The sequence below is a fragment of the Vespa velutina genome, chromosome 8, assembly GCF_912470025.1.
Source record: "Vespa velutina chromosome 8, iVesVel2.1, whole genome shotgun sequence".
In the NCBI taxonomy this organism is placed as follows: domain Eukaryota; kingdom Metazoa; phylum Arthropoda; class Insecta; order Hymenoptera; family Vespidae; genus Vespa; species Vespa velutina.
In genome coordinates this window covers 2,480,821-2,498,320 of record NC_062195.1, presented here as the reverse complement: position 1 = coordinate 2,498,320, position 17,500 = coordinate 2,480,821, and the positions used below count along the sequence as shown (strand labels likewise).

The 17,500-nt window shown below is 33.3% G+C and overlaps 1 protein-coding gene and 1 long non-coding RNA gene across 27 annotated transcripts in view; one reads left to right on the top strand and one right to left on the bottom strand.

Annotated features, from left to right (window-relative positions):
• LOC124951173 overlaps positions 1-13,744 on the bottom strand; it is an 88,576-nt gene extending 74,832 nt beyond the window's left edge. For all 4 annotated transcript variants that reach the window (XR_007101537.1, XR_007101538.1, XR_007101535.1 and 1 more), the window contains exons 1-2: positions 13,709-13,744; positions 13,135-13,577 (exon numbers count right to left, since the gene is read on the bottom strand). This is a non-coding gene — a long non-coding RNA (uncharacterized LOC124951173). The remainder of the gene's footprint in view (positions 1-13,134; positions 13,578-13,708) is intronic.
• The window catches only part of LOC124951172 (nephrin), a 420,175-nt gene that overhangs the window by 295,591 nt on the left and 107,084 nt on the right, over positions 1-17,500 (top strand). The window lies entirely within an intron of this gene.

Sequence of the window (17,500 nt, the reverse complement as noted above, 5' to 3'; positions counted from 1 at the left end):
TTTTCTAATAACTTTAAACATTTTTAAATGTTATCATTATTATGGATATTATATTTCACTAGAATACACATATACCCACACACACTCTCTCTCTCTCTCTCTCTCTCTCTCTCTCTCTCTCTCTCTCTCTTTCTCTCTCTTTCAGTCGATTTTTAATTTTATTTTTTCTTCTTTCACGAAAGATGATACAACATAGGTACACTTAAACTAATGAATTCCCATCGAAAGGACCGATCGAACATCATTATACTATGGACAAACGTGTTCTAACATAAACTAACGTGGAAATCGTTTTGATCTAGTTTTGATCCTGCTAGATGTTGACGGGACTTTAAGTGGGCATCGATGAAAATAAATTACATCGGCGATTCCATTTTCTCTCTCTCTCTCTCTCTCTTTCTCTCTCTCTCTCTCTATATATATATCTATCTCTATATCTCCATCTTTCTTTTTCTCTTTCGTTCTCCTCCCTCGGGAATTCGCATCGTCGAAAGGATATTCTGTACTCCTGGTTCGTTCATCCAACTCGAAAAATACTCTTACCTTCACCTTCTCTCTCTCTCTCTCTCTCTCTCTCTCTCTCTCTCTCTCTCTCTCTCTCTTTCTCTCTCATTCAAACACATGCACAAATACATACACACACACGTGCACGCGCGTGCACTTACATCCGTCGTCACAGGGGAGATATTACGAACGGATGATCTCGTTCAAGAAACTTGAAACATTACGCTTTTCGGAAAGATGAAATTGCTCTTTACCCTCTCTCGCTCTTTCTCTCTTTCACTCTTTCACTCTCATACTCTCATTCTCTCTCTCTCTCTCTCTTTGATCGAATTTATGGTAAAAGAATTTGTAGGAGATAGAAAATAAAATACTATTACTTTCCCTCTCTCTCTCTCTCTCTCTCTCACACACACACACACACACACATTCACTTTCTCTCTCTCTCTCTCTCTCTCTCTCTCTTTCTTTCTCTTTTTCTATTTTATCTATATCCCAAATTGATTTCAAATTACCACAACTTTAATAGAGATTAATATTATCTCTATGAGAACGAACGGAACGGATCTTGTGTTTATTAATGTGAAATAAGAAGAAAATTAAAAAGGAAAGAAAAAAAAAAAGAAAAAAAGAAAAAGACTATGAGGAGAGAAGAATTATGATCTACGTATATATAATCTTCCGATTAACAAGTTCATAAAAGAGGAAGGAAAGAGAAAGAGCGAGAGAGAGAATGAGAGATAGAAAGAGAGAAAGAGAGAGAGAGAGACAGAAAAAAGAGAGGTTGAATCGTCGGATTCACACGGGCAACGAGCACTCATGCGTATCGTGTGAGAAGAATCGAAATTAAGGGCGTTGAAACGCGTATGGTTGGTTACTCACTCACTCACTCACTCACTCACTCACTCACTCACTCACTTACTTGGATGACTGCCTGCATGTACATATGTATCTGGATGTTTGTGCGTGTATGTATATGTGTATGTAAGGAAGAGAGAAGGGCAACCACCTGTGAGTTGGCCGTCTACTTACTTACCAAGAAGGAGATCGCCAGGCGCGAAAGGAAACGACTTGTGGTGAGACGACGACGAGTTCTCGCATCCGGTCTACTCGCAAACACTCATACCAATATCTTCTCTTTTCTTTTCCTCAACGAGATATACATTTAGATAGTTACTTGTCTTTCACTAACATTAACAAACTCACACCCACCTAAGGTTTTAAACCTATCAAGTTAGCTTCACATATCTAAGCGTAATAATGTACGCTATTTATTTAGAAAAACATTGTCCACAGGCGTGGTATCATTCTCTATCCATCATGTCTATCTATATCTATCTGTCTATCCATCTGTATCTTTCTTTCTTTCTTTCTTTCTTTCTTTCTTTTGGTCTTTCTTGAAGTTAAAAGAAAAAAAAAAAAAAAAAAATTAAAAAAAGAAAAAGAAGTAAAATACAGTTTAACGAGCTCTAACATTCGAACTCGTTGTGATAGTTTGTGTAAGTTCTCTACCTAAGGCAAAGGAACTCTTTGCCACGATATTCCATTTGATTTTCTTTTATTTCTCAATATCCTTCGACTTCTTCTTCTTCTTCTTCTTATTCTTATTCTTCTTCCTCTTCTTCTTCTTCTTCATCATTTTCATCTTCTTCTTCTTTCTCTTCTTCTTCTTATTCCTCTTTTTTCTCTTCTTCCATAGAAAGATATGCATACTCGTTCGGGATTTATCATTACGCGATCAAATTCTGATTTTTTTTTTTTTTTTTTTTTTTTTTATCGAAACTTATCGTTCTTTGTTACAAATCGATCGTAAAGTCAGAAAAAAATCTAATCTCATAAGGTCGCTCGTTATTATATTCTTTTTCGAAATGTTAAAATGTAGAAAAAAAAAAGTGAAAGGGAAGGGGAAAAAGAAATAAAAAAAAAAAAATGAAAAAAGAAAAAGAGAAAAATCTGAGAAAAAGAATAGGAGATATATACAATTTATGACATGTCTTACGATTTAATTACGATACAATTATATGATATATTTAATTTCTTATTGATTTAATTTATTACGATTATTTTTAATCATATATAATTATAATCTAATCATAATCATGTAATAATCGTGTTAATGAAACGTTTAACAAATCGTGATAACATCGAATGAACTAATTCAAAAAAAAAAGAAGAGAATTGTATTGATCTCATCGAAGAATTTAAAAAGAGATAGATAGATGATAGATAGATAGAGAGAGAGAGAGAGAGAGAGAGAGAGAGAGAGAGAGAGAGAGAGAATTACATGTTAAATGGCAATTAGAATCGTCGTAAAAATTCGAAAAAATGAATTAATGAGACTCTTAAGTATTAGATATGCAAAAAAAAGGTTCCTATATAACATAGAAGAAGAAGAAGAAGAAGAAGAAGAAGAAGAAGAAGAAGAGAAAAAAAAAAGAAAAAACGCATGCCACACGCACGCACGCATGCACACACATACGCACACAGTCAGAGAAGTGTAATGAAAATAAAATTATAGGGACGATAACGATTACGGTTGGTAAGCATAAAAACGCTTTCTAAAGGTTTCCTCTCCTCTATTCTCCCCCTCCCCTCCGTATCCCTCCCCTCACTACTATTACTTTTACATCCTATTCCTTTCCAATGGCCGTTATGATAATTTACAAATTACGTTAAAGACAGACCATGGACCATTCCACAAGGGAAATGAGATGCACTTCTCGTTAACAGTTCGACCATCGCTTCCTTCTTCTACCTTCTAATACTCTTCTCTCTTTCTCTCTCTTTTTTCTCTCTCTCTCTCTCTCTCTCTCTCTCTCTCCTTTTCTTTCTCATTTTCGTCTAGTACATTCAAGTCATTAATAATAAACTGTAGGGAGTCTTTCCTTTCCCGCTATGATATTATGGTATGAAGTTAGGTACCCTACGTTATTATTCGCAAGATATTAACCATTGTCATAATATTCCACGAAAGACTTCTTCGTTCTAACCAACGAGAACGAGATTTTCGATGGGGATTCCCCTTTCTCCCTTCCTCCTCCTCCTTTCCTCCCCTTCTCAACTATCCACCCACTTATACACCCACTCTCCTATCCGTTTTGCGTCCAATATAACAAGATACATTTCTCGTTGAATTCAAGAAATTTATATGAATCTATCTCTGATTTAAACAATAGGTGGGGTACGATTATTAATTTCAAATAAATCAAAATAAAATGAAACGTTTCTATTTAATATCTTATTAAATCGTTTTATTCGTTGCTTCGACGTAAACGTTCTCATTAAAGTTACGTTTTAACGAAATAATTTGTATATCTTATCGTCTATACATATGTATGTATATACGTGTGTGTATGCGTATATATATATATGTGTATATGTGTGTGTATACATACATATATATATATCATCACATATATTGTGTATTATTCGTATATGTTATATAAAGTTAGTAAATTAGAATCTCATTATCGTTCATTTAACACGGATTTAGAATTGAATTAAGGAAAATTTTTAAATAATGATTACACTTTCTTCGATTTCTTCCGTCGAAACGTCGTCGTAGTCGTCGTCGTCGTCGTCGTCGTCGTCGTCTAAGAAAAGGAAAAGGAATAGGAAGAAGAAGGAGAAATAAAAGGGATGAGAGAATTCGTAAGAAACGTTTTACTTGAATGCGACATTAATCGAACGGAACCACGATTCGTCCTGGTCTCTCGTCCCTCTCTCACCCTCATAACCACCTAACTCCACCCCTACTCTCTATAAATTTTCTACATCGTCTCTAAAATCTTACGGATTCTCTCGGATCTAACCGAGGATACTTTTCGAAAACGAAGGAAGTAAAGGAATCGATGACGAGTTTTCTTTCGATAAGACCGTGTAGCATTCGTCGGCATCTGGCTTTTCATTGGAAGAATCGTAGAGTAGATATTTGAGATGGGGGAAGTAAACGTAGATATATAGATAGATAGAGAGAGAGAGAGAGAGAGAGAGAGAGAGAGACAGAGAAAGTGGATATTATAGGAAACTGCAACTCCGTCGTTCGTCAGCGTCATCGTCTGATAGATAGGTACATGTATTTCAAGATTTCGAAATCTCGTTTCTCTCGTTTCTATCGTTTTCCGTGTTCATGTGTATGTATATGTATATGTATGTGTGAATGTCTATGTCTATGTGTATCTCTTCTCTCTCTCTCTCTCTCTCTCTCTCTCTCTCTCTCGCTTTCTCTTTCTATCGTACGTTTATCGTCTTTCTGTCTTCCCGTCGATATCATCACGCGTCGATTTCATCGTAAGCGTCAATATGTCTTTTATATGTATATATGTATGTATATATGTATGTATGTGTGTATGTATGTGTGTATGTATGCACGTATCCTGTATGGGAACAGTTAAGTGCAAACATTCCTTGACGATAACCAAAACTTTCAGAATTTTCATAGTAAGGAATGAAAATGTAGAAAATCATGAAGAGAGATGATGTGAGGTGTGAGGAGATAGTTGGGAGGGTTAGCAAGTGGGTGAGCTAGGTTGGAAAAGGGGAAAGAATTGAGATGCGAGAATGAAAGAGCAAAAGTCCATCGTTTTCTCCCGTTTCTTCAATTTCTCTCTCTCTCTCTCTCTCTCTCTCGCTCTTTCTCGATCCCTTCGTCTTGCCATTTTCCTCTTTCATTTCCTTTCACTTTCACTGTTACTTTTACATGCACGCTACGTTCTCTCTCTCTCTCTCTCTCTCCCCCCTATCTATCTATCTATCTATCTATCTATCTATCTCTATTTCTCTCACAAAAGCTGAGAAGGTACAGTGCGGATTGAATTAGATGCCAGCGTAATGCTCGAAATTGCATTTTCGAACACGGAGAGAGAGAGAGAAAGAGAGAAAGAGAGAGAGAGAGAGAGAGAGAGAGAGAGAGAGAGAGAGAGAGAGTGAGATGGAAAGGAGATTCTACTAGGAGAAGGAGTGGGAGGAAGAAGAAAGGGAATTGTTGTAGAAAGGGTGGCTACCAAGAGTGAAAAGGCATGAGATAGAAGAGATAGGAGAGTAAGAGAAAGAGAGAGAGAGAGAGAGAGAGAGTGAGAGAGAGAAAATAGGAGAGGATGACGAGAAATGCATTTATTATACAGTAGAACTTACCGGTACTCTAGCGAGGACAATGGAAAATACACAAAATAATGGCCCGAGAGCTCGAGTAACGATAATTGCGCTGGCGTAGCTAGCACGCCTCTTCGGGTCCGACTTCGGGATTGGACCAAATTCCGGATGCATGCCGGCTCGAGAAATTATTACTTTGAAGATAGTATAAGGGAAAGAAAGAAAGGAATGATGGAATTAGAGAGAAAGATAAAGAAATAGAAAAGATGTTCAGATATCCAAAAAGTACCATCTGTTTACGTAAACTACCGTGAAAATATTTTGTTAAATATACGAAGGAGTGATGAGGATTATAGAGAGAGAGAGAGAGAGAGAGAGAGAGAGAGAGAGGGATGGGGAACGGGGAGGGAAGAAATAAATACATAATTGGGAGAAAAAGATCAAGACGGAGGGATAGGGGGGAGGGGGCGGACGGACGAACGGACGAGGGAATACGAATCGATAACATTTCTATTTTTATTAGCTATTATCAATATATACTTTGTACGCTACTAACTATACGATACGAACTATAATTGTAAAATGTAAATGGGCGGATGTAAAAGAGCAATAAGAAAAGAGAAGAAAAAAAAGAAAAGAAAAAAAAAAGGAGAAAAAAGAAGGTAAGGAGAAAAAAAATGACGAAGAAAAAACATTGCAACAAGTTGATTAATTCATGCGTCGGAATATAGAACAATGTATTGAGATAAAGGGATTATAATAATGAATGAGCGCATTAGTACGAGAAAATGAATAAAAGAAAATTTTAAATATGGAATTGGTAATTAATTTCAATGAGTGTTTGAATTTTTTTCTTTTTTTTCTCTCTCTCTCTCTCTCTCTCTCTCTCCTTCTATTCTCTCGATAACACTGACGGTTTATGCGCTTATTGTACGTACGGCCCATTCTCTCTAAGTCATGTTTTCACCTGAAAATGAATTTTTCGAAAATAACTTTGTTTCGCGATGGTAGCATTCGTCCCGTTAAATATTTGACGGGGGGACGCCATGGCAAAGCGTAAAATTGACTATACCTCGATATGAGCGTGAGAGTGCGAGACTGAATGAGATAGAGACAAAAAGAGAGAGAGAGAGAGAGAGAGAGAGAGAGAGAGAGAGAGCGAGGGAATGTGAGTACAGCATGCATAACTATGACATAGCCAGGTCGAAATGTATGGCCATATTTTATATCGATGTCTAACTGAAATTTGGTTTACTTATTTATTTATTTATTTATTTATTTATTTATTTATTTATATATTTATTTATTCATTTATTTATTTTCTCATTCTTTTATCTCTCTCTCTCTCTCTCTCTCTCTCTCTCTCTTTCTGTGTCTACCAGATTACAGTTTTTTACTTAAAAATTCCTCACTTCTTCTCCTCCTTTAATTTTCTTTCCCTTTTTCTTTTCCTTTTTTTTTTCATTCCCTTGGCCTTCCTATTTTTGTTTTCTTTTTCCTTTTCTTTTTTTTTTTGTTATCCTGTCGTTAGAAAAAAAAAAAAAAAAAACCGTAATCGGTTGTAGCGGTGGAAGCCAGGAGCCAGGGGCGCGCGCGCGTCATACTGACTTTCAACGGGGTTTACGTATATAAACTGAAATGCTTTTACGTTTATTTATAGTATATGTCCGACACGTTTGCCACTATTATTAATGCATTTTCGTAGTACGCGCCCATCCAATCGGTTGCAGACCGTATACACGGCTTGACAGTTTCATAAATCGAAATGCCCGCGGCTCGCCAAAAAAAAAAAAAAAAAAAAAAAAAATGAAAAAAGAAAAAAAAACTGATAAAAGAGGGAAGAAAAAAAGAAGTGGAAAATGAGAGAGAGAGAGAGAGAGAGAGAGAGAGAGAGAGAAAAGCAGTAAGGGTGGGGAGAAGGAGGGTGTAGCAGGAGAAGGAGGGGAAAAAAGAGAGGCACCAAGGATATTGAATAATCCGTCGTGGTATGGACAAAAAAAAAAAGAAAAAACAGAACGTAGTTCGCGCGCGTCGCCGTCGCGTCATGACTATACTCATTCTCGTAAAATATATCGAGCATCATTCGTAAATTTACAACGATTCCGATGCTAGGATCGTTATGCTCTGACTAAACCCTTCTCTCATCCTTTCTCACCCTCTCTTCCATTCGCACACTTTTACATATACACATATACACACATATACACTTACACACGCGCCTACGCTTTATCTCTTTCTCTCTCTCTCTCTCTCTCTCTCTCTCTCTCTCTCTCTCTCTCTTCGCGAGTTGTTTTTTCTTTTTTATTTTTTCTTTCTTTCTTTCTCTTTTATTCTTCCTTTCCGTTCTTCCTTCCTATTAAGCAAATTGCAATTTAACTCGGATTTCTCTACGAATCAATTAATGAATCAAATAGAATAGAATAGAATAGAATAGAATAGAAATAGAATAGAATAACTCCGTCTCGATTTAAGTATTAATAATGATCGATTAGAGTAAATCGAACGAGATACTACTGAGAAAGTTTTCAAATTTGATTTGGTTAATATGACGAATGGCCTTATGAATTTATTCCCAATGAAATATTTAGATCCCGAAGGATGATTAGTAATCGATGTAATCGAAAGATAGATATAGAAATAGAGAGAAAGAGAGAGGATGAGAACGATGAAGAGAGGGGTTAGGAGGGAGGGAGGGAGGAATGAAAGTGCAGATGGGTGGGGAATGCTTGGTTGGGCGATTGGGGTTGGGGTAGTGACGAAAGACGAAGACTTAAAGGAAGTTCGACGAACGTAGGAAAACAGAGCCGCTTAAGGATAAAGTTACTAAAAGCTTCACGAAAATTTATTGGCTCCCAATGAAATATGAATGGAGCCGGTCGATTGTAGTCGACTATTGACGAAGCTATATTCCGAAAGGAAGAAATATATATGGGTTCTCCGTTAGCTGGATATAATCGATAACGGGTATCGAATTTATTACATTCCTCGACGGAACGTTCATTCATTCGTTCATTCGTTCGTCGTTCGTTCATTTTGTTCGTTCATACGTACGTTCGTTTGTTCGTTTGTTCGTTCATTCGTTCGTTCGTTCGTTCGTTCGTTCGTTCGTTCGTTCTTTCGTTCGTTCGTTCGTTCGTTCGTTCGTTCGTTCGTTCGTTCGTTCGTTCGTCACGTCATTTCCCGCGGCAATTAAATTTACAATGACACAATGTCAATTACGAGATACGAGCTCCTTTTAGAGAAAGAGAGAGAGAGAGAGAGAGAGAGAGAGAGAGAGAGAGAGAGAAGCATTGGAGATCGAGTGTACTAATGATTATCAAGATTGAAAAAAGAATGAGATCGAAATACGAGAAGACATTAATATCGCTTTTCAATGGTGTTTCTATGTGACACTGAGGATAACGAAAAAAAGAAAAGGATAGGAAAAAGAATGAAGAACGAAAAAAAAATTCAAAGGGAAAATCGACAATAAAAAATTCTTCTTATTAATTAACAAATGATTAATTGTAATGAACATTTTACTCTATTGATCGATCGATCTTACGTACGGAAGCATACTTACTTACGTAAAGTATCTCGATAGAAATTGAAGAGATCCAACATTAAAGGACACGCTTGATGAAATAATAAGATTCTTATATTTTTCTTTTTTTTGTTTTTTTTTTTTTTTCATTTTCTTTTTCTTTTTCTTGAAGAAAGAGAAAAAGACTATACGAACGGTTAAATAAATACGGTAGGTAAAAATGGAAGCTAAAGAGATTTTACACGATGGCACGAAGAAATATATCTATCTCTATCTTCGTTTGATTAACCCGACAAGGTCGTTACCCGTTAAATACTACCTTGTTAATTACCAAAGTCCTCATTGTCTACCGCTTTCTTTTACTATTTTAATTCCCTCCTCTCTTGTTTTCTTGCAGTCTCCGTTCTCGTTGAAAGTACCGATACGAGATACCTTAACCTTACCTTACCTTACCTTACCTAACCTAACCTAACTGAACCTAACCTAACTTTACCGTACGTTCTTCTTAGTGTTAGAGTTGAGAAAAAAGATCTTACCCTTCGCTCTTTCCCTTTGTCTCTCTGTCTCTCTATCATCCTCTCTCTCTCTCTCTCTCTCTCTCTCTCTCTCTCTCTCTCTCTCTCTTAATTTCTAGCTTTATCTGTCCTCATCACTTTACCCGCCATTTCTGTGTTTCTTAAGGAAAAGGAACGCACCGGAGACGAAGAAATTTTTCAAACGAACATTTTTCCCTTCTGACCATTCTTCTCTTTCTCGGTAATAAAGACTTCGATGTGTCTCGCTAAAATTTATATTGAACTTATAAAAAAAAGAAAAAAAGAAAAAAAGAAAAAAGAAAAAAAAAGGAAAAGAAAAAAGAAAGAAAAGGGGGAACAGAGCTTTTCGAAGTTTGCAAAAGTAAAAAGAAAAAAAAAAGAAGAGGAAAAAGAATTGAAAAAGAAAAAAAAAGAGATAGATAGATTAACGAAAGCGTAGAAACTGTTTTCAGTTTTAATGCTTTATCGTTCAAATTTTCTCTCTTTTTCTCATTTCTCTCTCTCTCTCTCTCTCTCTCTCTCTCTCTCTCTCTCTCTTTCTCTCTCTTTCTCTCTTACACACATAACCTCAATTTCTCTATCTTTTTTCTCTTTTAGAAAAGTACAATGTAAACGAGATTCGCGTAAACCGTACCGCTTATTAAAACGTTTCGCTTGCGAAAAGGGTTACGATTGAAAGGGGAATGAAATGGTAGAGGGATGTTCGGAGTATCGGAATGTAATAAAAAGTTCTAAAGCCGATAATCGTGTAATTCATTGAATGGATTCGACCATCCAGTCTCATCCGTCGGCCCGAATATTTATATTTTCCTGATATCGTACGATTAAATGCGTTTTTTGCTCTATTCGTTACACACGCATGCACGCATGCACACACGCATATATATATATATATATATATATATATATTGTATATAGATATTTACCGATTATAAAGTTTTGTTAAAAAAAATTTCTTCGATGTTCGAACATATCCCGTTTGGTATTGACGGTATTACCATTTATAGGGACCTTCTCTTAAAAAAGATATATGACATAATTGTATTCGGTCGAAAGGGGTGAAAGAAAAATTATTAAAAAAAAAAAATTCTACTACGTCCATACTATTTCTCCATTGAAGTAACATTACCAATGTAAAGCTTGAATGAAACTTTAATTTATTTCTTTTATTCCCTTTTTCTTTTTCTTTTCTTTTTTGCACGAAATTAAATCGAAAAAAGATTTCTGAAAACGATAAAGCAATCATTCGCCCTATAGTACTTGCATCAGATCAAATTTCGATAAGATAACAATTACTATCGACCCAAAGGTCACACCTCCACGTGACGGAGGTTACTGCATCTGGAGATCCACGGTAACATTAAATTAATCGTTTAAAAAAAAAAAAAAAAAAAAAAAAAAAAAAAAAAAAATCACAAATCCAAATTAAATTATTCCACTTCTATATTATTATTCTTTTTAAAATCTAAATAAGAATTTCAATCAGTCGATCGATCAAATCAAATAATCTTTGGAAGTAAGCGTGGGAAAAAAAAATCAATGATTTTACCACGATACGTGTATTTGTCTCAATCGAAAATGTAGGAAAGAATACGTTCCGTATTTCATCCAATGGAAAAGATTTTATGTTCTTTCGTATAAAAATTTAAATCAGTGCGCGTTCAATATACGATCGAGTTTAAATCAATACTATCCGGCGGTATTTCACGAATAAATCTATATTTCTTTAAATATCATTTTCAAATATAAATATCAAACGTTACTTTTATATACTCTGTAACTTATATTGAATAAATTTTATCGAAAAATGAAAAATTCTCAATCGTTAAACGTTTCTCGTAATATTGTATAAATAAATAACATGATATAAATATATATATAATATATATATATATATATTTAAGTATGCTTATTTCATACTAATGTTCAATGTGTTCAATGTTTACCCTCAATTGTCATTTTTTATTCGTTTTCATGATTTTAAAAAGCCATGATTTAATGACTCTGACGTTAAAACGTTACTTGATTTTATAGAAAATAAAAGAAATAAACGAAAGAAATACGAGAAAAAAGGATAGAGAGTACGTATATAAGTGTATTACTTATGAAAGATAAAGTCTTGAATGTAATTTAATTTAATGTAATTTAATTTAATTTAATTTAATTTAATTTAATGCGAAGAAGAAAGAAATAAAACGGCAGAAATAAATGAAAAATTTTCGATCCTAATCTAAACAAAAATATTCATTTTCCTTTAACGCGTGGCAAACGGAGAAAACTTGGCGCCCATCCTAGCGTGCATGTTGCAACTCCATGTGCACTTTTATATTCGGTGCAGTTTAAGTTGGCTCCCTACCCCGCTCCCACTTGCCATATCTTATACGTCTCGTGGCTATGACTTTTAATAGAATCATAATTTTATAGAAATAAAATATATATATATATATATATATATATATATTATTTTATGAATAGATAAAACTATGAATTTAAGTTAACTTGAAAAATAAGAGATATCTAAGTGAAAAAATTTATGAAACACGACTTTAATTAATAATAATGATAATAAAAACAAAAATATAAAAATAAAAAAAAATCAAATAATCATAATCCTAATGGCGTACACGTAGCAATATTGAGGAACTTTGGCATACTTTTTCGTCAGCTCGTTTCAATTTCGTTTGCACATTGATTCGATGTACTTTTTCACTTTGGTTTCGCACAATTTTCACAAAATTATTACTAGGAGGACATTCTCGAAGGTTGGTTGTACCATTGAACCTTTGAAAATAACTCAATAGCATAATATGATTGTCCTTATGAGCTATAGTTCGTAAAGGGTCTGTTCCTCGTCCTAATCTAATCAATTATCGTTCAAAAACTGTCACGACAATATTTGATTCTAAATTTTAAGATACGCAAAAAAAATCCTAACATAATATCTAATTTGTCTGAAAATTATATATACATTTATCACTATGGATAGAAACTGATTATATTATCTTTATGAGATATACCTTATCGCGGAATAGGAGAAATTATAATTAGTATATTAATTGTTGAAAATCCTAATTTAAAAATTAATTAACTTATCATCTTAGAGCTTACGAATTATGGGACTATATATTTTTCTTTTCGTTGTTTTTTCCTTTTCTTTCCTTTTTTCTTCCTTTTTTTTTTTTTTTTTAATTTAAAAATATTTAAAAATTTATGAAAATATTCCAAATAATGAGATACTTGTAAACGCCTTTGAACAAATATTTATCCTATTCCTGGATTTAATAAATAAATTCAAAAATATGAGATCATTCTCACGAAGAAATTTACTCGTGGTCACTCAATATTTTTTTCTATTTTATTTTTTTTTTTTTTTTTTTTTTTTTTTACTAATTAATTACAATCGATCAACTCCATTCCGATTCGGACATTTCATCCTCTGGACATGATTCAGTGTGATCGAAGTAAATTAAAAATTCAACTTACTACTTAAGAAAGTTCTCTACGATGGCTCCAAAACACTCATCCGCGATTTAGGTCGATATTAAGGGTGGATGAGATTCGTAGGTGGTTGTAAATGAGATAGGTCGACATCGAAGTTGGTCGAAATCCTCTTTAATGATGCACTGACTCTAATTTACGATAATTATTTATTAACGGACGGTCATTGAATTTATTTCACTTTAACTCTACTGACTTTGATAAATACAGTCTGTGAGACTGTTAAAAAAGCAAAACACTTTGCGGATCAAACACTGACTCTAACGACTGCATTGCACGCAAAATCGATTTGTACAAAAACACTTGTTGTTTAAATCACTAAATACGAACGAATAACATGCTGCTTCTACTACGCGAATATTTTTAATTTAACGAGACAAACATTCGATTAATGTCATTGCTGCTTCGCCCTCGATTGCAATGTACTCCTGAAAGAAAAAAAAAAATAAAAAGGAAATTATTAATATCATTGTTATAATAAGAAACTCTTAGAAATTATCGAAGAAACTTTATAATATAAAAATATAAATATTAGTTTGATTATTAGATCGATACTTACAGTAAAGACATCCAAGAGAGACCCTTTCGATGTTTACTCGTCGGAGGACAAAGAAGAACTGATCCGATAAAATCGTCAAAGTTAATTGAAAGACCGTATTTGTTTACATTACACAAGATATACTATCCTGGGATGGAAATTTTAAAGAATTAAAATTTCAAATTTAAAATTACTTTAAGTTACATCACGAATTGATGATCTTTCTAATGTTTAAACAATTGTACTATTATTTAAATATAATAGTTTATCGTATTCCGTGTACATATTAAAGATACTTTAAATAAATTGAAAATTATCGAAATTATAAATTATTGAAGTTTGACCGTACGGAAAGATCGATTTTCGATGTTAAACTCATCGTAATGCAAGAGAAAACTAAATCGGTAACTAATCGAAATCCCCACCATAAGTCATTTTCTGTTGATATTAGACGAAGGGTAGACGTACTCCGCGTTTAAAATTTAATTCCATTAAAATATTCAATCAAATAATATTCGTTTAACGCGTGTCACATCAGTCAAATAAATTATTTTAATTCTCTCGCGTAGAAAAAAAAAAACAAAAAAAACAAAAAAAAACAAAAAAATGGTGATGTTCAATGTTTACTTCGTCATAATTGAAAATTTTTATACAAACTGTATGACAATTCGAAATCAACTGAGCTGTAATGTAAATTTTTATTTACATTATAAATCAATAATGATATCAAATTTGAAATTTAACATTTGAGATATTAAAAATTAAAATTAAAAATTATATTATTTCTCAGGCGTCTGTCTTACGAGTTATCTAATATTAAAACGAAATAACATTATTGTTTAATACTACAAGTTTAATTCATTTGCACTTTGTGTATTTATAAATGTTTTTTCTTTTTTTTTTTTTTTTTTTTCCCTAAAATAATCGTACATATAAATTTATTTAACATTAATTTGATAGCTATGATAATGAAAATAATGATGTTTACACGTTGGAATAATGCATAATGAAAGAACGACTGTCGAGAAACTAATTGTCAAAGTCGGTCAAGGTATTACGTTTGAATTAATTGCTGGAGTAAACGATTATAATAAAAACAAGGGACGATGGAAGTAGACCCTTAAGGATTTCATTTCGAAAGAGGAAGTTAATTTTCCGTGATTTTTAAAACATTCCTTTCGAAACAATTCCTCCGTCTTTATGAGATAAAGATATTCTCGAGAAAATTCGTAAGCTGTTATTATATTATTATGCCGTGGAAATGTTTTATCCTTTTTTCCTCTCCCTCCCACCCCCACTCTCTGTCTCTCCCTCTTTCTCTCTCTCTCTCTCTCTCTCTTTATATATATATATATATATATATATATATATATATATATATATATATATATATACATCACTTTTCTTATAACCTTAGTTAAATATAGGTCACAAAGAAGGTCTAAAATTCGAGCATTTTGTTAAGTATGTCAAATGAGTTGTCCCTCATTTAATCTCTCTCATCTTCTCATTCTCTCTCTCATTCTCTCTCTCATTCTCTCTCTCTCTCTCTCTCTCTCTGTCTGGCTCTCTCCTTTCTTTCCTTCCTTCCTTTCTTTCTTTGCTAAATTGAACAAAGCTCGTTTGGAGGAACGTAAATACGCTTTTAGAAAGAATGAATGAATAAAAGAAATAAAAGATTTGAAAGACAGAGACAAAAAGAGATACAAAGGGATTGGAGTCCCTCCAAGGGACATGCGTGAAATCGTATATATTATTTTATTGATGTTACTATTTGGACCCAGTGTAACTATATAAACGTACACTAGAGAGAAAGAGAGAGAGAGAGAGAGAGAGAGAGAGAGAGAGAGAGAGAGAGAGAAAGAAATATATATATATATATATATAGCGAGTAGTAACTGAAAGAGAAAGAGAGATAGAGAGAAGAGAGATAGAGAGAAGAGAGAGAGAGGAGAGAGAGAGAGAGAGAGAAAGAGAGAACAAAGTAGACCACTAACGTAAACAGACTACAAAGTCAAACGCGTAACTCGGCCGCAGGAACGTACATACGCGTTTCGTTTCCCTTGCCACACCCTTACACATTCGCACACATATAAACTATATATAAAGACGTATACGTACACTCATACATATCGAATATAGATACTAGCGTACACCAGAGAGAATGACCAATATCTTCTAGCGTATACATACAAATACACATTCAATCTATATTCTCGTTATACCAAAGTGATCTATCTATCTATCTATCCATCGTAATCTTTTGACTAGGAGATCAAAGGCCTATCACCTTGCATTCTATTTTCCATCAGTATCGTCTTAATGCGGATTATATTCAAAATTGAAATCGATTACGCGACTACTATTGCTGACTTGCGATTTTTAACAATTTAACGATTCGATTCCAGTTCTCACCTCTCTCTCTCTCTCTCTCTTTTTCTCGCGTGATTCGAATTTTTAATTGTTAACGCAATGATTTTCTTTTCTTTTCTCTTTTTTTTTTTTTTTTTTTTTTTTTTTTAATTTTCTTGCTTGAAAGCTAAATACTCGATTTATTTTTAATAGCTACGAAAAATATAGAATTTCTTTGGATATTTTTTTTTTCTTTTTTTTTTTTTTTTTTCTTTTTTTACTTCTAAACGGAGAAACAATCATTCTCAAATATTTTAACATTAGTTTCGATCAAATTATTTATACGAAATTGTTAAATAATCGTATATATATATATGTATAATAAATATAATAATTTCGTAAAATTATTTATCCTTCTAATTTATTTACGATAGGGTGGACGTAGAAAATATGTTTGAACGCGTTCACGATTTTTCAAATGACCATCTTTTTTTTTTTATACAATTTCGAAACTACGAGAGAGAGAAAGAGAAAGAAAGAGAGAGAGAGAGAGAGAGAGAGAAATTGTTCTTATTCTTTTAGATTTTTCTTTTTGTATGAATTTTTATCCTTTGTTTTAAAAAATATGAATGTATCTTCGACATTTCATGAACGATAAAGACTCTTTTGTTCGAGAGTATCTTTCCACCTATCCATTCATCCATCTATCCATCTACCTATCTATTTATCTATCTATCTACCTATCTATCTATCCAGGCTATTATAACTATATACATAACTCTGATCTTTGTTAGAGAAGGATCGTAGGGGTTGGGGGTTGGGTTAAAGTTAATAATGCATCATTGTTTTCACGCATGCCTCGCACGCACGAACGGTCCAAGCCGAAACACGTATGACCAGGCTTTGTTTCACCATGAGAAAGAGAGATGAAAGATATATATATATATATATATATATGTATGTATATAAAGAGAGAGAAGGAGAGAGAGAGAGAGAGAGAGATAACGCTAACTTTATCATCGTTGGAAGTTTAATAAATCCCTTTAGTCATCATATCGAGCTTGGCCATCTCTTTTTCTTTCTTTTGTTATAGAAAAAACAAAGATAATACAAATATATCGTGGAAATAAAGGGGGTTAAAGCAACAAAGAAAATATATATTCCCGTGAAGTATAGAATGATATATCCAAGTTTTTTTTTTTCTTTTTTTTTTCCGTATTATAACGTTGGCGTGGATATTATTTACTCGGTTATGTTTGAATTGATAACAATAAACGGCGCTAGGTCGATGAAATTTCTTCTCTTTTATTCTCTTCTCTTTTTCCTTTTTTTCTTTTTTTTTTCTTTTTTTATTTTTTTTTTATCGGTCGTGACCAAACGACGAATTCGAATCAATAAGGAAATTGTTACGGGGCGTTTATTTGTTTATTATACGGATAATGCGGTCTTTGCTTTTTTTTT